The sequence below is a fragment of the Peromyscus californicus genome, unplaced genomic scaffold (assembly GCF_007827085.1).
Source record: "Peromyscus californicus insignis strain IS unplaced genomic scaffold, ASM782708v3 Scaffold_6__1_contigs__length_162567912, whole genome shotgun sequence".
NCBI lineage: Eukaryota > Metazoa > Chordata > Mammalia > Rodentia > Cricetidae > Peromyscus > Peromyscus californicus.
In genome coordinates, this window is record NW_026294584.1 from 36,383,487 (window position 1) to 36,406,535 (window position 23,049).

Sequence of the window (23,049 nt, forward strand, 5' to 3'; positions counted from 1 at the left end):
TATTACTCTTGGCTATACTTCACCAGGTGTTCTATATTTGGGTCTTGCCTTTTGTGAAATGGCACTATGGCACTCCATTATGATGATGCAGTGTTACTTCCTCTGCTGTGGACTTGAGGCTAAACATCACCAGATGACCAGTTTCTAATGTTACCCATGGCAGACAACCATTGAAAAGGAATTGAGAAGTTTGGGGGAAGAGTAGACCATGAGAGGCTGGTTTAGTGAAGGCACACAGAAGTTAGAGATACCAAGAGCAATCAAGAAACTAGCAAACCCTAGAGTTCTGCAAATATCTAGAAAGCAAAAAATCCACAGGATTTGAAGCTTGCAGAAAGCCATGTAAAGGTCAATAGATTAAGAGAAACAGCTGAGCTAGGTACCTTTAGCCCCAGAATTCAGGAGACAGAGGCGGGAAGGTCTGGTCTACAGATCAAGTTCTAGGACAGCCAGGGATACAGAGAAACCCTGGAGAGAGAGAGAGAGAGAGAGAGAGAGAGAGAGAGAGAGAGAGGGGGGGGGGGAGGCAAACCAAAGCAACAATCACAAGAAAAAAAATAAGAAAATAAAGCAAAAGAAAAAAATCCCAACTCTTGATAGAGGTGAACAGACTGCTCTTATCTGACTTCTTGTTAGCCTATGAAGGCATCTCGTCTAAACACAGCTACATGGATGGCTGTGGCTATCCCAGCTAGCTGGAGAGGGTGGTCAGAAATGAATGCCCCACTCTCTGGCAGAGGCAGGTCCTCATATATCTGAGGTCAAAATGAGCAGAAGCAAAAATGGAAAAGGACAGACAACAGACAGAGGAAAGGAATATGTAAATGAGTGTGGAAAATCACTCAAGTTCATTCCCAATCAGAGAAAAAGTACACCAAACATATTGGTTTCAATCTTTATGAGGATGATGCTTCATGTAAGGCAGGATGCAGATGTGCATACTGTCTAGGGCTTTAGTCAAAGTACAAATGGAAATCGTTTTGAAAAGTTGTGAGTGTGTAAGTGTGTGTGTGTGTGTGTGTGTGTGTGTGTGTGTGTGTGTGTACGCCACATAAAGCACAGTTCAGTCATTCATTCCATGGGGTTTATTGGCTTCTCAGTAGTATTAGAATAGACATTGTCCTTACCATCAGACATTTAAAGAGTTGCAGGAATGAGGGGAGCATTTACAATCTCACTGAATCTACTTCACTTTAGGAAAGTATGTGCTATGAAGTGAAATCACAGGTGCTATGAAATCATAATAAAGTAGGTGTTACAGTGCTAATAAGCCAAAACATTTCATTCATGAGATATTGAGGAGAGAGAGGGGCTTTGTATGGATTATGTGTGTCTTCATGGCCAAGCGGCCAAGAGGGTTCCACAATGAGGATGGTGAAGAAAGAGAAATATTTTTCCATCTTGAACCTGGGGTGAAACATCTAAAGTGACAATAAACAAAACTGGGGGAAGTGGACTTCACTATGACAGTAAGGTCAGAGGCACCAACTCCTGAGAAATCCAGCAATTTAACTGGTAAAAACTTGAATACATAATTTTAACATGGCTGCTACTTACAGTTAATTGTATGTATAAATGCATACTAAAATCATGTATATCCTCTTGAAAGTTCCTAGAAGTTGTCCTTAAAAACTTGTGAAGGAAAACTTACTCCAGAATGCTATCCAGCTCCTGCTCACAACAGTGAGATCTGCAGTATTAAAACCATGAGTAGCACCCTAGCTGCAGTTCCTGCTCACAACAGTGAGATCTGCAGCATTAGAGCCATGACTAGCACCCTAGCTACCACTCTTACATATTCTGGGATATTACAGATCTTTCCTCATATTTTAAATTCATGGAAGCCATCATGTCTAGGAAAAGCTACACAGACTCTCACTAACATTCACCTAATTCAGATCTAAACTCCAGGATCAGCCCGGGTAACAGCAGATAACAACTGTAAGATAGTAGGTGTTGTGGAAAGAATATGTTTCTTGCCCTTACACTGTAAAGATTTGTTTCATAATTTGCAGGAGGAAAAAAACAGTTATCTGTAGAAAAACAATGACAAAAAAAATTTACAAAACCCAAAGCTGGGCATGGTGGCTCATTCCTGTAATCCTATCACTTGGGAAGCCAAGGCAGAAGGGTTTCCACTAGTTCAAAGCTAGCTTGATCGACATAGTGAGTCCAATCTGGGCTGCATTGTAAGACTGTTTCAAACAGTCACCTTTCTGCCCAACTCAGTTGTATATTTACAGACTTACTATAGAAATGTTCAATATTGTGAATATGTCCTTTCTCATGAAATTGGTCTATAGATTTGTTCCAAGCCCCATCATAATTCTAGAGGGATTTTGAGTATGAGTTAAAAGGCTAAATGAGTATGGAAATCTAAGGGTGCTAGAATGTTCATAGTGATTTACAAAAAGGAAGAAGCAAAGGTTTACTGTAATGCTACCGTAATAATCAGAGCAGTTCACCGTTAGAATGAAGGGAGGCAAACCTATTAACAGAGCAGCACACAGAGCCTAAAACACTGTATAGGCTGTTTCTTTGGGGCCACTCACCAGCTCCCAAATCATGACATGGAGACTTCTTACAAGTTATGAATGCTCAGCCTAGCTTAGGCTCGTTTCTGGTCTAAGCTAATTTTTAACTTAAATTAACCTGTTTTGCTTCACCTACCTTTTGCCTCGGGGCTTTTTACCTTTCCTTCTGTATATTTTACTTTTATTGCTTCTCGTGTCTGGCTGACTGACGGCCACCCCAGGCATGTCCCTCTCTTTCTCCCTCATTCTCTCCTCCTCCTTCTTTTCTCATTCCTAGATTTCTCTTCTTATTTATTCTCTCTGCCCACCAGCCTCACCTATCCTTCTTCTGGCTAGCTATTGGCCACTCAGCTTTTTATTGGACCAATCAGGAGCCTTAGGCAGGCAAGGTGAAACAAATACAACACATCTTCATATAATTAAACAAATGCAGCATAAAAAAGTAACACACCTTTACACAGTTAAAATAATATTCTGCAGCATAAACAAATGTAACTCATCTTTGACTAGTTAAAATAATATTTTACAACAGAACACACCCACAATTATATGGTTACTTGATTCTCAACAAAAGTACCAAAACAATCTGCTGAAGACAAAGAAGATTTTCAACATATGGTGAGGAAAAACCAGATAGGCATATGGGAAAAAATTAGCCACAGCCTCTATGTTGCATCATACTCCAGAATTAATCAAGACGAATTATAGGTCTAAATGTGAAGTCAGGGCATATTACATTTGAAGCAGTATGAACAAAGTCCTCGGGAGAATAAACAGGCAAAGATTAATAAACATCATCAGCATTGAGAGTTGCTTATCGAATTGCAGCAAGAAGAAAATTAATTGGTGAACTATAGACGGAAGACAATATCAAAAATAAAACAGTACATTTCTAACAAGACACTGGGTGTATATATATGCCCAGTCTCTCTCTCTCTCTCTCTCTCTCTCTCTCTCTCTCTCTATATATATATATATATATATATATATATATATATATATAGTTTCTTAGGTAAGAATATATATATATGTGTGTGTGTGTTCTTTCTTGGGTAATAATATATATGTTGTATATACATTTTTCCTGAGTAATTATATATGTGTGTATACATACATATAATGTATGAATGATGGATGCCTAGTCTTATAGCTCAATATAAAGATGAACAGTCTAGTAAAAACAGATTAAATATTTGAACAAACACTTCATTAAAAATAATACATAATTGGGCAGTAGTCACAAGAAAAGTTGCCCAACATTGCTAGTCATCAAGCTCAAAATCACTAGAAACACAAATTCTAACCAAACACAAAGCAACTAGAATGTGAGTGTGTGTGTGTGTGTGTGTGTGTGTGTGTGTGTGTGTGTGTGTGTGTAGGAAAAGTCTCAGGCTGGCCTTGAGTTGTAATCCTCCCATCTCAGTCTTTTGAGAGCAAGGATTACAGGCATGCCTAGCTACAGGGCTTGATTATCTTTTTAGTGGATGGTAAAGTATTCTAGCCATGTTGTAATACTTTCTTATGAAATTAATTACTTGTCTTTCTTATGCCCTGGTAATTCCAATTCTAGGTGGAACAGAAATTTGTATGCAAAAAAGACTTGTAAAATATTCTTACATTAACTTCAATCAAAATCGTTGAAACTGTTGGGGAAAACCCAGATGTCTACTGATTGAAGAATGCAAAAACTAACTGCAAGTCAAGTGGTGGTGGCACAGGCCTTTAATCCCAGCACTCGGGAGGCAGAGGCAGGCGGATCTCTGTGAGTATGAAAGCAAAACAAAACCAAAACAAAGAAACAGAAACCTAACTAACTGCAAGATATTTACACAATGCAATACTATTTTGTGCAATCAAATACTTTTTGTGCAATCAAAAAGTGATTATAGGTACATGCAATAAGGCGGGTAAATCTCGAAAAATGCGTGCTGACAAAAGGGGGCTGGTTTTATATAACAGAGTAAATGTTATATGCAACATTTCTGTTGCAAGCAAAGTTAAGTCTGTATTAGATAAACAGAACCACTGCTGTTTCTTGAGTAATAGGATGATTTAATTTAGAAGGTAAACTAGGAACTTTTTGCAGTGAGTGCAATGTTCTATTCTTTTTTTTTTTTTCAAGACAGGTTTTTTTTTTGTGTGTGTGTGTGTGTGTAGCCCTGGCTGTCCTAGAACTAGCTCTGTAGACCAGGCTGGCCTCGAATGTTCTATGGCTGTCAACATTACACACCTAGCTTCATCTGGAAAGTGGGAACCCCGATTGAGAAAAATGCCTCCATCAGATTGGCCTGTCAAGAAGCCTGTGGGGCATTTTCTTCATTAATAATTGATGTGGGAGGGCCCAGCTTACTCTGAGCAGTGACACCCGTGGGTTGTATAAGTCATCAGGCTAAGCCAGTCATGAGGATCAAACCAGGAAGTGGTATTCCCCCATGGTCTCTGCTTCAGTTCCTGCCTCCCGGTTCCTGCCTTAAGTTCCTATTCAGACTTTTCTTAGTGATGGAATGGGACTTGGGAATTGTAAAATGAAATAAACCCTCTACTCCCTCAAGATGCTTTTGGTCATGGCATTTATCATGGCAATCGAAAGCAAATAAAGACAATGGGAATTTGGGCATTACCACTTAAAATTTTTTTTGTTTAATTTACAAATTTTACTTCAAAAGGCTTTAAACATAGAGTGAATCCTAGCTAATGCTACACAAGGTGTAGTACTTAACAGGAAGAATATTAATGTCTCAAATTCACTTTGCAATGCATTGTGGAATAAGATGGGCTATTAGCTCACTGGATTGATGGCTATGAATTCTGCCATGTAGAATTAAATGATAGTAATAGTTGAGTGTAGGTGATGAATATGTCTATTTCCCATAAAATACCTTCAAATATGTTGAATGTTTTGTAATAAAATGTTGGGGAGGAAAGAAGAAAGTTTGGTTCACTGTTCTGGGTTTCTTTTGATGAGTAATTAAACTTTTCTCCAAGAATCTCATTTCACAGTTGCAGGGACTCCAGCAGATATCCACTCTCAAACGGGCTAGCAAAAGCCAGTTACTAAACTTCTAGGAAGTCTATGAGCCAGTTGGTGTCACATTGGTAGTTTCAATTGGTCACAGTGGGATTATTTACACCAGGGTATTGCTAAAAGCTGCCCATCAGGGCTCCTTGGTTTTTGTTTTTTGAGAGTCTGTTGTTAAACATCTATCAACACACACACACACACACACACACACACACACACACACACACACACACACACCATTGCCCACTCTCTACCGCCCTCTGGCAAGGAAAATGAAACACAATAACACAAACTAAGCAAAACACATCTAAGTTAAAGCGGAATATGGACACCTTGTCCATATCAAGCCTTTTTAAGCATAGAAGAAAAAAGACAATGACTAAGGATTGGCAAGAAACCTTGTCACACACATTATTTTGAAATTAAGTTGTAGGTATTGGCTAAGGCACTTAATACTTATGACCAATTATAATCATATATTTATGAATATCATGAAGCATGGAGCAAAAAGCTTTGATGAGTCATTTTAAAATGTTTAGTTTAACATTTGCAATTACTTGTATTTGTGAAAATATAATTGGCAATAACAATTAACTTTTACATTCAATTAATGATCTGATTTTTCAAGCTGTTTGTAAAGTTAGGTGGTAATACATTTCACCTCCCTGCATGTTGCATTTGCAATAAAGACAAAGATAGGAACTGTCCTTAAGTCGTGGACAATAATTCGTTGAAATGGGTTAGAGGAGAGAAAATACCGCTTCTTCACTAGCAGTAAACTCCATTTTCTTTTACTGTGATGAGGTCAGTCCTTGAGTCCGAGCCTTCCTGTCTCCTATGACTGATCTCAGTACTCAGAAGCATAAGGAAGAAATGATCAGTAAGTCCTTGCAGTATGATAAAATCACCTGGGAAGCTTCATAATAAAGGAGAAACACTTTTGTCTTCAAGCAATTATGAACAAACTTGATACAGAAATACTCTACTACAAATTAGAGAAATTGGAAAAAATATGTTTCTTATCCATTTGGAGCTGAGCACTTACAGTACTATGAATCTTACAGGACCAAGATAGGGAAGAGAAAAGAAACCAGAAAGGCTAAAACAGAAGGAGCCTCTATCCTTTCCTTGCCCCAGACATTTGAACTATGGGAAGTTGCTCCTGGTCTTCTGTCATATCTGATACAGGCATGACAGCAGAACCCTTCCTTGGGAGAATACAGCTTTCATAGCCATTTTTTTACTCATGCTGGTTTGAAGTTACAAACATACAATTCTCTAAAATGCTTAGGAAACTTCTGGAATGTTTGAAGATCCCCAGTGGGTTTAGCCACAGACCAATTTTTTTCTAGATACAAGCTTTGTATTTGATTAAATGATTGAACCTGTGTCCCACCATGCCTTTCTCTTGAGTCAATGATGAATAACCCAAATATTGATGTCTATAAGCTTGTTCTTTAGGGCTTATGTGTCCTTACCACACTGGTGTTAACCCAAAGAATTTCTGAATTCTTCTTAGCTTGTATAAACTCTTAGAATACATTCTCAAAGTAAGAAGTATCCTCTGAGTCTATAAGCAAGTGGGCTACCTGTCATCTAATATACTATAGGAGCAGTTCTACTGAATGTTTTTCCAACGGCAAAAGAAAATGTTTTTAACTCTATGGCCATGATGTTGGATTGTTACCATCCATTATCTAAATCATTTGCATACATTTCACAGTTATGTCATAGCAATATCTAACTCCTATGTTAGTTTCAATTTCTTTACTAGTTGAAGTAGATAAATTTGATTAGTAAATATTACCCCCCAAATCTGTAATAACTCCAATGTAATAAGCTCATTTGAAATATAACATATAAACAAAGCAAAATTCCCAATAAAGTTTCCTGATAAGTCAGTAGCTTAAACCCACATGGTGAATGAAGGAGCCCTCTCTGCATGAGAGGTCCCACTGTCATCATTTGCCCCAACAAGCACATGGTTGTTTGATGAAATAATTGGTTATCAAAACTCCTGAGTAAGAATCCAACACTGAGTTTCACTTTACTTTTGTTGTTGTTGTTGTTCTATTTCTGAAAACAGCACCTACACATCTCATTGAACACAGAGACGTTGAGCTGGTGCCCAACTAGAGCCTTCATCCCTACTGAAGAATTTTCACAGCACTGGAAGGTGCTTTGAATGCTGCAAGAGGGAAAGGGAAATACCAACCCAGCCATAAACCCTTCAGTCTATAATGGTGTCCTGTCTACGGGATACACTTGGGCAACAGTGGCACAACAGTTGTGAGAATAACCAACTACTATGTGCTTAGATTTAAAGTCAACTCCATAAGATAGAACCCATGTCTGACACTGCTTGAGTGGCCAAGAACCTGGGACTAGGGAGGCCAGGAACCCAAGGGGAAAGCAAATACTACTGTTCCACTAAAGAAATGTAGTAATATAATGACTCCTGATGGTATTCTGCTATACTCATAGATCGGTATCGTCCTCAGCCATCATCAGAGATGCTTCCTCATGCAATAGACAGGCACAAATACAGAGACTCAAAATTGGCAATGTGCAGAGAGTGAGGGACCTTGGAACATTCATTCCTAAAGGGGATGTTTCCATTGAATCCCTCACCTCGGGGTCCAGTGAACTTTGAGAAATAGGGAAATGAAAGATTCTAAGAGTCAGAGGAGATGGAGGACACTACTGTGGAGTAATCCTCTTGTACACTATAAAGATTTGTCACTCGAATTGGTTTAATAAAATGCTGATTGGCCAAGTAGCCGGGCAGGAAGTATAGGTGGGGCAACCAAACTAAGGATACTGGGACGAAGAAGGGCAGAGTCAGGAGTTGCCAGCCAGATGCAGAGGGAGCAGGAGATGAATGTGCCATGCTAATAAAGGCACTGCCAAATGGCAAAGCATAAACAGAGATATGGGTCAATTTAAATGTAAGAGTTAGCTAATAACAAGCTATTGGCTGAACATTTTATAATTAATATAATTTGTTTATTTGGGACCTTTTGGTCGGGACAGATAAGCTCTGCCTCTGTTTACAGGACACCAAGGAAACAATGCCTTCTAGATACAACAGGACTGCTGCACAGGTGGACTCAGAGAGACTGCAGCAGTATGCACGGGATCTACACAAAGTCTGCACAGGATCTACACAAAGTCTACACAGGTCCAAACCGTGTGTGAGGTCCGAGATCCCAGCACTGAGAAGAAGAAGTGGATATGATCTGCTATCCCTAACCAAGAAGCTGTCTCCAGTTGACAACTGCTCACAAAGGAAAAATTAGTTTTCTCCCATAAAGTCTCACTTGGGTATACAAACCACACTCAAGGGAAAGCCCCAAGGACACCAGTAGATGGCCAACTCCAAACACACTCAGTGGTATTTGGAGTGATCTTTTTTTTTCATAATGTCTCATCTTTTTTTTAAAAAAAAAATTGCTTATCATTTGTTTACTTATTTGTTTTCTTTTTTATTAAGAAAATTTCTGCTGTTTGAAACCTGGGGCCTATGCAGGATCGCTTGGCTCGGCCTGGGAGGAGGGGACTGGACCTACCTGGACTGAGTCTACCAGGTTGATCTCAGTCCGCGGGGGAGGCTTTGCCCTGGAGGAGATGGGAATGAGGGGCGGACTGGGGGGAAGGTGAGGGGGGCGGGAGGGGGGAGAACAAGGGAATCCGTGGCTGATATGTAGAACTGAATTGTATTGCAAAATAAAAATAAAAATAAAAGAAAAAAAAAAGAAAATTTCTTCATTCATTTTACACACCAATCAAAGATCCCCCTCTTCCCTCCTCCTGCCCTCCCAACCCCCCCAACCCACTCCCCACTCTCTCTCACAAGAAGGCAAGGCCTCCCATGGGGAGGCACATCCAGGAGAGGCAAGTTCAAGTCCTTCCCCCTGCCTCAAGGCTGCATGAGGTGTCCCATCATAGGTAGTGGGCTCCACAAAGCCCGTTCTTGCACCAGGGATGGATTCTGATTCTACATATTTGTTTTCTGATTTTGTCTTTTCATGGGTTCTCTGTGAGCACGTGTCTCTGCATATGTATGGGCTTCTTGTACTTTTTTCTTTTTCTCTGTTTGTTTTATTCTGTTCTGGTTGGTTGTTTTTTATTTGTCTGTTTGTGTTTTAAAGAGAAAGAGGAAGAATGTGTGGGGATTGATGGATGGGGAGGATCTGGGAGGAGATGAGGAAACTGATAAGAATATATTGTATCAAAAAAAAGAATACATTGTATCAAAAATATTTTTTCAATGAAAACAACAAAAAATACATTTTTGTTCTTTATTTCTTGACTTAATGTTTTTACACTTATTTTTCATTGTTTTGCTAATAAAATAATTTTCTGTTCTATTTTTGTCTATTCTAATCCTAGCATTGTATTGTTTCCAATAAAAATACTCCAGATATTTCTAGTAGATAGTAATTAATTTAGTAGGTCAACATGACTTCCTGTGATTTAGATCATTCAGAGAACATGAGAATTCACTCAGCTTGGAAGGAAGAAGAGAAAGTGTCCTGCTGGCCTTGCCAAGTGAAGACAAATGGCTTCAGGCAGTCTTTGCTCATCATCACAGGAGAAAATAACATTTCCCAGATAACAGTATGCTAGCCCAAGTACTATATTTTAAAAATTCTGACCATGATAATAGTTATAATTAAAATAATCCCTTGATTAAGTTTCATGACTTAAGTGTCATTCTCCAAGATCAACTCATCTTCAGTACAACCAGCAGATACATTTACAAAAATAATCAAATTTGTACTTATATGTTTTATGATTATGTATGAAAATTTCTTAATATTTCTAGCAAGACAAAATATCTTTTGAATTCAGGGAAAATTATTTTCTTTTTGATGGACAATAATATAAACCTAGATTTTAGGACATAACTCTAAAGGTCAACCCTGAGACTCAAAATGAGTGACAGTCTTCTTGTTCAAGAATTATATATTCGCCGGGCGGTGGTGGCGCACGCCTTTAATCTTAGCACTCGGGAGGCAGAGGCAGGTGGATCTCTGTGAGTTCGAGGCCAGCCTGGACTACCAAGTGAGTTCCAGGAAAGGCGTAAAGCTACACAGAGAAACTCTGTCTTGAAAAACCAAAAAAAAAAAAAAAAAAAAAAAAAAAAAAAAGAATTGTATATTCTTCTCTTTCCTAGTATTAAGTCCCATGTTAGGGGGAAAAACCTTATTTGTTGATAAGGAAGATACAGAGGGTAAAACACTCCCCTTAAAATCACTTCCTTAGGAAGAGGTTTCCAAACACTTGCCTCCTTTATTCTGAGGCATTGCTATACTTCCCTGCCGGAGGCTTGATTCTCTTTAACAGTGGTTTTGTATTCACAACTAAGAAGTATTTATGAGTGCACATATCACAGCTGAAATCTACCAAAGCTTGGGCAACACCCCTGTTTCCCTGCCTTTGCTACTGCATGCTTGTCCTTTAGTGAGCATACAAGAGATATTTTGCTGAACAAATGATTTAGCACACACAGTATTTCCTCCTTTTTACCCTCAAATTCCTAATCTGGAAGTCATTTCAGATTCAGGAAGAAATCTGAAACAACCCTTGACTATTCTAAATTTATTTAATTTCTTATATTTTATTTGTGGGTTTTTTTTTTTGGGGGGGAGGTTGTTTGGTTGGTTGGTTTTTTGTTTTGTTTTGTTTTTCCTGGGTAAACTTATAAGCAACTTCTTATATTTTAAACTCACTCTTTACACAAAACATTTTTGCTTAATTGAATAGCAATAAATGTGTCTATGTTACAGACATATGTATCAAGATGCACCTTGAATTGTCTAGCAGGATGCAGTATTCTGATATGAGTACTCCTGACTTCTGATCTACTTATTTTTATTCATATTTCTAATCTTTATATACCATACTAAATATATTGATAAAAGTAGCCCTCCCTTCATGTTCCAAGATCCCCTTCTGGATTCCTGAAACAGTAGATAGTGCCAAACTCTATGTATACTGTTCGTTTTCTTCTCAGAATGATCCTACAGTTCTATTTCTCTTTTATGCATCTCTTAACAAACTCCATCTGTATGTGTTTCTTCCTCATTTAAAATAGCCTAGACAATATAAATAGCCTATTTTCATTGATTCTTAACTTTCTCTCCTCAGGAGAGTATTGGGCCCGCTGGTTCTCTCACATTTTTTTTATCATTAGTTGACAGTTATTGACAGTCATCAAAAAGACTACCTGAAAGAAAAGAAGGAGTTTGAACACAGGTACCCTGCATGGCTGGACAGCACATTCTCCAGAAAACATGGGCTATCCATTTAGAATACCAGTGCCAAGTGAGCGATACCCCAACAAGTTATATAGGACATAACAAGGACATAGAAAAATCAAGCTGGGGAGCTGGAGAGATGGCTCAGCGGCTAAGAGCACTGACTGCTCTCCCAGAGGTCCTGAGTTCAATTCCCAGCAACCACATGGTGGCTCATAACCATCTGTAATGAGATCTGGTGCCCTCTTCTGGCCTGCAGGGATACATGCAGACAGAACACTGTATACATAATAAATAAACAAATCTTAAAAAAAAAAAAAAAGAAAAGAAAAGAAAGAAAAAGAAAAATCAAGCGGGAACTAGGCTGAAAACTTCATCTTTTCTGGCTAGCTTTCATAGTGACAGAAGGTGCTTTGTGGACCACTTGGGGGTGGGGAAGAAGCCATCAATGGTGCTACCCAGCAGTGAACCCTGAATGCTACCATCCTGACCTGCCAGACTACATGTGCTCATTGGTGCAATATGGTATGAAGGTTATGGGGGTGACCAATCACTTTCTGACTGCATTCGAGGCCTGCTCCACCAGAGGAACTCATGCCTGTTACCATAAACTTGGTCAGTACATAGCTCAGAGGTTCTAGCCTGTGAAGGTTGGAGAGGAATCACTACTGTTGTTTTACTAAATAGACATGTTTCCAAACTCCCTTTTAAATGTTTATGTTCATATAGCTGCCTTCGCCTTTGGCCTGAGATACTTCGTATGCACCAACCAACACTTACAGCAGAGACTCATAATTCTAATAAGTGACTTCTGAGGGCTCCATCCCAAATGAGACATTTGCATCACCCTCTCAAAGCTCAGAGAACACTGAGGTGGAGGGAGGGGTAATACCATGAGAGCCGAGGATGGAGGCAAATGCTGTGAACTTTGGACATGCTGTGATGAATGCACTCATGAACTCACTGCAGTTATGGTTACCTGTACAAGGTCTGGATAAGACCAAGCTAGCAACACAAGGTCAGTCAACACTACAGCAGGCAACATTAATTGGTTCAGTCAGTTACAAAGTAAAGAACATGATGGACGGGTTAGGAATGCCTCAGGTGTTAGGGGAGGGAGTTGGGGGTGAGTATGATCAAGATACTCTGTACACAGGTGTGAACTGTCAAATAATAACTAAAAATTATTCTTTTTTCTAGTGATATCCATCTACTATTTTCTTCAGTACCATTCAAATGCAGTATTCATTTCTCATGACTGCTGTAGCAATTTACATCTCCAAACAATACAAATAAAAAATAGTTTTTAAAAAGACTCATCTCTCTTTCCACTTCAAGTCCTTTTATGTGACTTATTTTACTGACATTTGTGTGAATGTTTAAATGTCTAGATTGCAATGATAGTAATCATTGAATCATATTTATAAGATAATGTAAAAATGCAATGGATGTTTCAAGGTGATAGACATATAAGTATTTAGAGGGAACTTTTTGTGACACACTTACTATAAGGTCATTTAAAACTCTTGCTATTTGAGATTTCAAACAAAAAGAATTCAGTATGTGTAATATGATTTTGTTTACTGTCATCCAACTTCAACAGTTACCAGCTCATGGCCAGTCTGCTGGGGATGTCTTTCTGTTTGCTGTGAATGTGTTGCAGCAACTGATTGATAAATAAAACACTGATTGGCCAGTAACCAGGCAGGAAGTATAGTATAGGCGGGATAAGCAGAGAGGAGAATTCTGGGAAGTGAAAGGCTGAGTCAGGAGATGCTGCCAGCCACTGCTGCCATGAGAAATAAGATGTAAAGTACTGGTAAGCCACAAGCCACATGGCAACTTATAGATTAATAGAAATGGGTTAATTTAAGATATAAGAACTAGATAGCAAGAAGCCTGCCGTGGCCATACAGTTTATAAGCAATATAAGTCTCTGTGTATTTACTTGGGTCCAAGTGGCTGGCCACAGGCTGAGGGAGCTGAACAGAACCAGAAAAACTTTAGCTACACCAGTCTTATGTGTCTTGTACTGATATTCATGCTCCTTTTCTAATATAATTTTTAAGCAATCCTAGGCATATTACCATCTCATCTTTAAGGAGTGAATACAGACCTCTAAAGGATATATTCTTCCAATAAGGCCATGGACACTTTCCTCACATTTGAAAAAGTAAAAACAGTTCTTTGGTTTTATTAAATACCCAGTCAGAGCTCAATCTCCTGTGTTCTCAGATACCACAAATTGTTTCTACTTCATGGTGTATTGATAAAATTAGAAGTGATAGAAGAGTCACACATCACAATTATCCTGTTTTTAAAACCCCCTTAACTGTTAGGGTCTCTCCTCCCACCAGCTTCCAACCCCATCTTTCTCCCTCTCTCTTTTTAAAATAATTTTATTTATTTATATTTTATGTATGAGTGCTCTGCATGTATACCTGTGTGCTGGAAGAGGGCATCAGATCTTATTATAGATGGTTGTGAGCCACCATGTGGTTGCTGGGAATTGAACTCAGGATCTCTGGAAGAACAGCTAGTGTTCTTAACCACTGAGCCATCTCTCCAACCCCTTTCTCCTTCTCTTGATCCTCCTTCCCTCCTTCTCTCTCTTCCTACCTCCTTACAGTTTATTTGCTGAACAAACTGGGTTGTTGTGTTGTTTGTACTAGTCTCTAAATTCTATTTTGCAAGTTTTTAAAAAACCTGAGTCCATGTTTTCTAAAAGCTTTGTATAATCAAAGCACACTTTTAAAATGTTTCACCCACTGATATGGACTCAATACTGTGTCCCCTCAAAACATATGTTGAAGTCCTAGCCTATGATGGTACTTAGAGATGGGGCTTTTCGAAGCTGAGTATGGATGGATAAGTCATGAGAGGAGAACTCTCTTCTGATGGGATTCGTGTTTTCATGGTAAAAGACACAGGAAAGTTTGCTCTCTCTTTCTCCTGACTCTTCCCTTACTCCTGATAGGCACAAAGAGGGTCATGTGATCATATTCTTCGTGGTCAAAATGCATTGTATGAAAAAAACATTTAAAGATAAATAAAATGAAATAAGACACAGAGTTCAAATGTGTAGAGAGGTAGAAGATCCAGAAGGAATAGGATGTGAACATGATCAAAACACATTGTATGAAATTCTCAAAAATTAAAGAAAAACATATTTTAAAAGAAAGTTTTAAGTTTAAAGTTGAAAGAAAGTTGTGGGGGGGCAGTTCTAGGCAACCAGAAAGAAAGACTTTCAGCTGTGGAGTTGGCTTAGCTACTAAAGTGTTGACTCCCAAGCACAAGGACCTGAGTTAAGTCTTCAAAACCCCTCATGCTGTAAAGACAGTTCAGTGGTTAAGAACATTTGTTGATTTTGCAGAGGACCCAGGTTCAGTTCCTAGCCCCCATATGTTTGCTCACAATGATCCACAACTCCAGTTCTAGGAGATTCAACACTCTCTTCTTACACCGAGGACTGGGCACACATATATGCAAGCACAGAAACACTCATACACATTATATATATATATATATATATATATATATATATATATATATATATATATATAAATCTCGTCAAACAATTTTTGAAAATTCTCAGAATCTCTGTTTAAAACAACCAGTTGTGAGTTCCTGTAAGTTTCTTCCTGTTATGAGCTTCGAGCTCTGGCCTCGGGCTTCCGGCCACTTCCTTCATGCCACAACCCTGAAACCGCAATCTGCGATAATGCCTCAGTCCAAGAAACTCAGACCGGCTCCTGCGCCAAAGCTGGAGGTCATGCTGGCCTCTCCTGGCTTCCTGAAAGGAGGAAAAAAAGCCAGCAAGAAGCAATTGAACTTATTGAAGAAGTACAAAGTGAAATGGACAAACTTGATTAATAAGCCAATGAGGAAATTTTGAAAGTAGAAGAAATATATAACAAATCCTGCCAACCATTTTGTTCAAGAAGAGGTCAGAATTGATCACCCAAAGCCCAAATTTGGGGGGTAACAGCATTTGTCAACCACCCATAAGTGTCTGCACTGCTTGAGAGGAAGATGAAGAGGCTTTAATGAAAATCCTTACTTTAAAAGCAAAGTTCTCTCCAAAACATTTCATCTCAATGAGAGTGGTGACCCATCTTCAAAGCCCACGGAAATCCAATGGAAATCTGGAAAGGATTCGACAAAACGCTCCAGTCAAATTCAGGAAGAAAGAGGCAGCAATAAGAGCCAGAGAGCTGCCTTACCAGTTTACTGACCATTCCGATGCAGGTGCAGATGAGTTCAGAGAGGTCATCAAGAATGATATTTGGCCAAATCCCTTGCAATACTGTTTAGTTCCTGATATGGATGATGGAGATGATGATGATGATGGTGGTGGTGATGGTGATGGTGGTGATGACCATGATGAAGAGGAAGGACTGGAAGATATTGATGAAGAAGGGGATGAGGACGAAGGTGAAGAAGACAAAGATGATGATGAAGGGGAGGAAGGAGAGGAGGAGGAAGGTGAGGATGACCAGCACAGAAGATTGGTGGATTCCAACCTTCTTTTTTTATTTTATTTTTTCAATTTCCTCCAGGCCCTGGGAGCAAGTTACAGTCACCCACCCACCCATTCCTCTTGTGCTCAGCGGCCCTCTTTTTGAGGTCTCTCTCTTCTCAACACCATGGTTCTCAACTTACTTTAGGGATGGCAATACCTTGAGCACAATACAACGGGAAAAGAATCTCCACTTTTCTGTTCTAAATTAATTTTTATCTTTTATTGTTTCAAAAACTGTGGATTCAACACCACCACCGTGCTCTGTGGGAAAAAATAAAAGCCCTTCTTCCCTTGGCTCTGCTGAAGGCTGCAGGGTGCTCGGCCCCTGTATAGTCATCCATAGAAGTCTAACTTTTTTCCTTTCTCTGTATATTGGGCTCAGAGATTACACTGTGTTTCTATGTGAATACAGACACTTAGCATTTGCCACGACCACCACCACCAAAACAAATAAAGAAATAAGCAGCTAGTTGTATATACTTAAAATTACAGAACTGGGGAAGTAGAGGCATTTGAATCCCTGATGCTCACTTGCTAGTCTGCCTAACCTACTTGGAAAGCTCCAGGATAATGAGGGACACTGGGGACAGAGAGAGAGAGAGAGAGAGAGAGAGAGAGAGAGAGAGAGAGAGAGAGAGAGAGAGAGAGACAGAGAGACAGAGACAGAGACAGAGATAGAGACAGACAAAGAGAGAATCTTCAAAAAAGTGTCATGACATACTTACCAAAAACGTTAGCCTCCAGAATGATGAGAAAATAAATTTCAGCTGTCTAAGCCACACATGCTTTTTTTTAAAGTCTTTGACAGTTTTAAACGTGCATATAACAAATTTCTGTGATTTTTTCACCCTTCCACTTCCTCCTCTCCTCCCCTCTTCCCCAGCAAGTCCTCCTGTTTTCATGCCCCATTTCTGTGTGTGACCAGCTGAGTTAATTAGGGTTGCTTGTGGGAGAGGTGGTAGGAGCTCATTTACTGAAACATAGGCAACTTCCTGGTGGCTACTGGTAGCACTGCAGACAGTGATACCCTCTGTGTCAGCAGATACTAACTGCCAATTGACCCTAAAGAAGGGGTGAGAGTCATAGGCCCTCCTCCATCCATGATATAATGGTGGTGGGCCCGATCACCTACGAGTCTTTTGAGATAACCGTAACAATGTTGAGCTCATGAGTATAACAGCCACCATGTCCAGAAGATATATTTTTGCTACACATCTTCCCATCCTCTGGCTCTTATATTCTTTCTGCTTCCTCTTCCGTGGTATTCCCTGAGCCTGGGTAGGGTTGATAGAGATGTTCCATGTCCAGTTTACTTTGCGTTACGGTGGTAAACCCATGACCAAAAGCAGCTTGCAGGGGAAATGCTTCATTTTATATAATAATTCATGTCACAGTCCATCACTGAAGGAAGTTGGGGCAGAAACTCAAGGCAGAGGCCTGCCCAGAGGCAGGAACTGTAGCAGAGGCCTTGGAGGAGTGCTTCCTACTGGTTTGCTTCCCAGTTTTATGTTGGGCTACCTTTCTGATACTTCCTGGAACCACTTGTTCAGGGGTGGCACTGCCTGCAGGAGGCTGAGCCCTCCCACATCAATCATTAATCCAGAAAATGCCACAAGACTTACCTGTAAGCCAATTTGATGGGAGCAGTTTATCGACTGAGGTTCTCTCTCCCCAGATAATCTTAGTTTCTGTGACATTGACAATCATCATCATCATCATCATCATCATCACAACCCATTTAGTACCAAGCACTCTTTTGCTGTGTTTTTGTTGTTTTATGGTAGCTCGAGCTGACTAGTATGTACACTCTGGATTTGGTTCCCATTTGACTAATAATTTCATTTCTATTTTGAGCCATCAAAAGATGTCACCTGACTTGTTATTATGACTAGAGGAACACACATTAGACTGAACTTTCCAATGTCTACAAGGAAAAAAAAAAGTCTGTGATTCCTATGAAGAATTGACTTAGAACATTTAATGGCTCCTTTGCACTCTGTGACAGATGTCCAGCTCCTGGCAGGACCGTGCTGTGCACTCTTCCTGCCCCCACATCTTCGCACCCATGGATAACACTTGTTTACCTGACAGCAAAGTAGTAAGCCAGGAGACTTATATCAGAAGGATTCTGTTCCATTTACTTAGTAATTTAACCTCACTAGGACCAAAAACAGTGGGCTTCTGTTTGACACAAATGCCACCTCCATCTTGAGCAGGAACTGTACCTGGTTATGTGAGATTACTTTGGTCCTGTGCTGTGGCATGATGAATTCTGACTTTTTCTCAGACCCCATTATAATGTGTTATAAAAGTGCAGGCAAATATAACATTGCAGGATTTCCCCCCCAGCAAGTTCATATAGATATCGGACTTCTTCTTCTAGTGAGATATCCTACACTGGCTTAAGCTGGCAATTTTGGAGTCATCACAAGACCAGCTGACAGGTATGTCTATTAGCATATTGTTATTTGTTTTGCTCTGCTCTGGAGGAGCTGCAATAGACACATGCATTAATTCCTAAAAGCAGTAAAATTCACAGCAAAGTATCCTCTACTTATAAATAGTTTACTTTTCAGTTTTTAACTAATCTAGTAAGATCAAAGAACTTCTTATGGCAGAGTGACTTGGTTAGGGTTTCTGTTGCTGTAACAAAACACTATGACCAAAAAGCAAGTTAGGGAGAAAAGAGTTTATTTGGTGTCCAGTAATGGACTTCCACTTTGTAGTCCATTATTGAAGGAAGCCAGAACAGAAAGTCAAACAGGGCAGGAACCTGGAGGCAGGGGCTGATGCAGAGGCCATGGGGGGGGGGGTGCTGCTTACTGGCTTGCTCCTCATGGCTTGCTCAGCCTGTTTTCTTATAGAACCCAGGACCACAAGCCTAGAGATGGCACCACCTGTAATGGGCTGGACCCTTCTCCCCCATCAATCATTAATTAAGAAAATGTTCTACAAACTTGCCTGCAGCAAATCTTACAGAGGGCATTTTCTTTACTGAGCTTCCCTCCTCTCAGATGACTTTAGCTTGTGTCAAGTTGACATAAAACTACACAGCATAGAAAGCAATCTCATGTCAGCAAAGCACAGCATAAAATATTGATGTTTTATCAGGTTCAACAATTATTTCTTTTGAGATCCAGCAGCTTCATATTCTTACCCCCTTAGGATCCAGAATGTGAGTTTCACGCTCTTTACAATGCACTCCGGTAACAGAGCAAGCAATCGTGCCTCAAAGCAAACCTCATTCACAAAAATTAATAAAAAAGATCTATTCAATAGAAGAGCTTATAAAATGAGAAAGAAAACCTTATTTTTCTGTCTGCCTCAATTTTGAATCTGAGATCATGTATATCTTGTAATTGCATGCTTTGTGCTACTTTTACAAACACAAGTCTATTACAGCTATATACTGTAGATGTAATTCTGAGTGGTTTTATTAAATAAGAAACACAGAGCCAAATGCAGAGTTAAAAGCCCCAGAGGTCAGAAAGCGGTAGCTAAGAGCTGAGACTAAGACTGCCTTCTTATCCCTTGTTGCTGCTGCTGTCCTTCCCCTGAGAAAGAGACCTACTTCTGTGTGTCTGTCTTTTTATTGACTTTCTGTTCTGCCTTCTCATTGGTTGTAAACCCAATCACATGGCCTCCTCATCATTGTCTGTCTATACAGACCTCCAGGTCTCTATGGTTGGTATTGAGATCAAAGGCATGTGTCTCCATGCTGGCTGTATCTTTGAACACACAGAGGTCTGCCTGTCATGTGATTGGGACTAAGGGTGTGTGCTACCACTGCCAGACTTCTGCTAAATGGCTTGTTATTAGCTCTGACCCCCAGGCACTTTTATTTATTAACATACAAATAAAATCACATTTCAGCACAAATAAAATATCACCATAATATACTAGTCAGGCCTTTTAAGTTGTTCCCAGTCCTAGTAAAATTAATATGCCTTACATAACTGCCATTAACATAAGGAAGATGTTATCATTATCAAGCAAGATGCAAAGATTCTAAAAATGAAGGCTATGCTGCCTGCTAGGTTAATTTCGTTCTACATTTTTGTTGTCGTTTGTTTGTTTGAGGCAGGATCTCATGTTATATCTCTGGCCAGCCTTGAACTCTCTAGGTAGACCAGGCTGGACTAGAACTCACATAGGAGAGATCTATCTACTTCTGCCTGTGTAGTGCTGGGATTAAGGGTGTGCATCACCATGCCCTGTTCTTTTTCCACAGTTTGAAAGAAATGGGACTCTATAAGAAGCTCAGCTTCAACCATCACTCACTAACAAGCACCGACTTTGGTAAGCCCCTCAAGCAATGGCTTTGCTTACTACCAAACCTGACTACTTGGTCCCAGTTTTGCAGAGAAACTTGTTCATAAGTTATACTTTTGGAAGCCATATTATTATTATATTTGGAAGCCTAAATATTATTATATTTAGGAAGACATTATTAGTAATATCAGTTTGGGTTTTATATTAAGTAGGTAGGACTTAATTGCTTACATTGTTAGTTATGTTTTATAACATTTTGATTTCCAAAAACTGAGCAAAATCATATAGTCCCAGTGGATCACAACTTTCAAAAATTTATCCCAGCATCTGTCTAAACTCTCTTCCTCTGGATCAAGTTGAAGAGAAACCATTTTTCTAGTTTAAAATCTGAACACTGACCTTAGTCCTCAGGAAAGATGAAAGAATTTACTGGCTAATATGAAACCTAATGAAGATGGGTTTCAACAAAGCCAAATTTTGCTGCACATATATTTTAGGGTTTGTGTTCTATGAGCAGGCATTAAAATCTATGTATGCTCAAATGGATAGAGGTTAGATAGTCAAGAGAAGGGATCACTTTTCAATATTTACCAGAAACAGAAGAACTGTAAGGTCTTCCACTGACTATTGGTTAAGTGTCCCATTTTACCAATCCCCTCCCCATAAACTTAATCCCTGAGCTCATACTGTCTTTAAGGGGTACTCCTTGATTATAGCAATCTCGGAGAGCTCTGTCAGAACTCAAAGTTCACTGATCTCCTGACAAGTGCTTCTCTTGAGTGCTTAGTTTTAGAGAATTTCCCTTTGGCCTCCTCGGTGTCATCCCCAACACTCCAGGCTGCTCAAACCTGTTAGCAAAAGACAACCATTTCCCCTGCAAACCTCACTGGAAATACTGCAGCATCCACAGCCAACCCTAGACAAAGTCGTTCCAGAAGAACCTAGCCTCTATTTGCTCTCCATCCCTGCATCCCCCTCCTCTCTCCTCCCCCTCCCATCTCTCTCCCTTCCCCTCTCCCTCTCCCCTTTCTTCTTTCAACATCACAAACCAATTCATTCCTTTGGTGAGACATGCCTTTATTTAGTATATCAAAGCATATTGGTGTGGGCTAGGAGATGGAAATGCACCTATAAATACCTCCTAACAAGAAGTATTCTGTGGTTTAGGTGTTTTCCTCAACAATGTTCATTTGGTTTTCCCACTACATAACAATGGCATCCATCACCTCGCATGTCTAAAGGACGTTTCACCCTAAGTTTTGAGAAAGTTTGAATGCTAATTGAGGACAAGTTCAAGAAGCAAAAGCTCTTTATTCTGCCCTTGAACTTAAAATATATACATTGCAAGTTATAACGACCTCTGATCTCATTCTTCATCCTCAGAGGAACAAATGCTTTCAGGATCCAAGGAAGCCACTTTGAAAAGGCAGTTGCCTGTCACCTAGGAGACATTTCTCAACACACTCTCTGCTGCACTGGCAACTATAAGGGAATGTGGTCAGCGTTTGGAACGAGAGGCTCAAGTCGGATTGCCATATTCATAAAGACACCGAATCTAACTGGAGTTCTCACGCTTTCCGAAGTCAAATCTAACATGGGTTGAGTGTCGGTTGACACAGAACAAAGTGGGGGTGAAGGGATGGGGGAGATAAAAGTCCGGATTTGATCTCATGATGTTGACTTGTTCTCACTTGCATTGGATGTGCCCATTGGCGCAAGCCCTAGGAACAGAGACCAAGCCTCAAATCCTTGCTGCCCTTCTCCGGAACCCCGCGGCTTCAGCTCGCTCCAGCACTTCCCCCTCCTATCTCTCTTCCCGGCTGGGCGCCGTTTGTGGGTCCCAGTGGGACTCTTCGCAACCCCTCCGCAGAGAAGACCTTCAGGTGCCTTTATCACCTTCCAGCTCCTAGCCCGTTCTTGGCACCCAGAACGGTGTGCCCTTCACGGCCTTGATTGGAGTGGGAATTCTAGTTACCTAGAAAGTTGATGCTGCACCTCTGCAGTGGCCCTCTGCTCATCTCCCACCCGCCCGTGGCCTGTTGCTCCACGGATCCACCCTTTCCTTGTGTGCCACAGGACCATCAAAAGTGAGGCCCGAATGCTACCCAGCTTCTGTCGGTGATCCGGAACTGGCAAGGTCACCCTGCTCCAGGCAGGAGGAGAAAGTGCTTGGCTCTCAGGAGACTGAGTCTGCGGTGTGAAAACTGGGTGGATTCTCTGGACACACAGCCCAGGCCGCAGCGCCTAGGTGGAGGAAGTCTCACGCACCCATTCCCCTGCACAAGGTGGCGGGGACTGTGACCGTCCGGGTGGGGAATCCCTGTAGTTACCCCATCCTCCCACCCCCAGCAACCTCACCCCTAGGATGTAGCCCGCTACTGCAGGACTTCTATGCAAGGCTGTGAGTTTGTCTGGCAGCTTCTACTGAGCAGCTAA

General features: G+C 40.3%; 1 pseudogene; it reads left to right on the forward strand.

Annotated features, from left to right (window-relative positions):
* Positions 1–15,465: 15,465 nt before the first annotated feature.
* LOC128098774 (protein SET-like) lies at positions 15,466–22,814 on the forward strand (annotated as a pseudogene).
* The last annotated feature ends 235 nt before the right edge of the window (positions 22,815–23,049 follow it).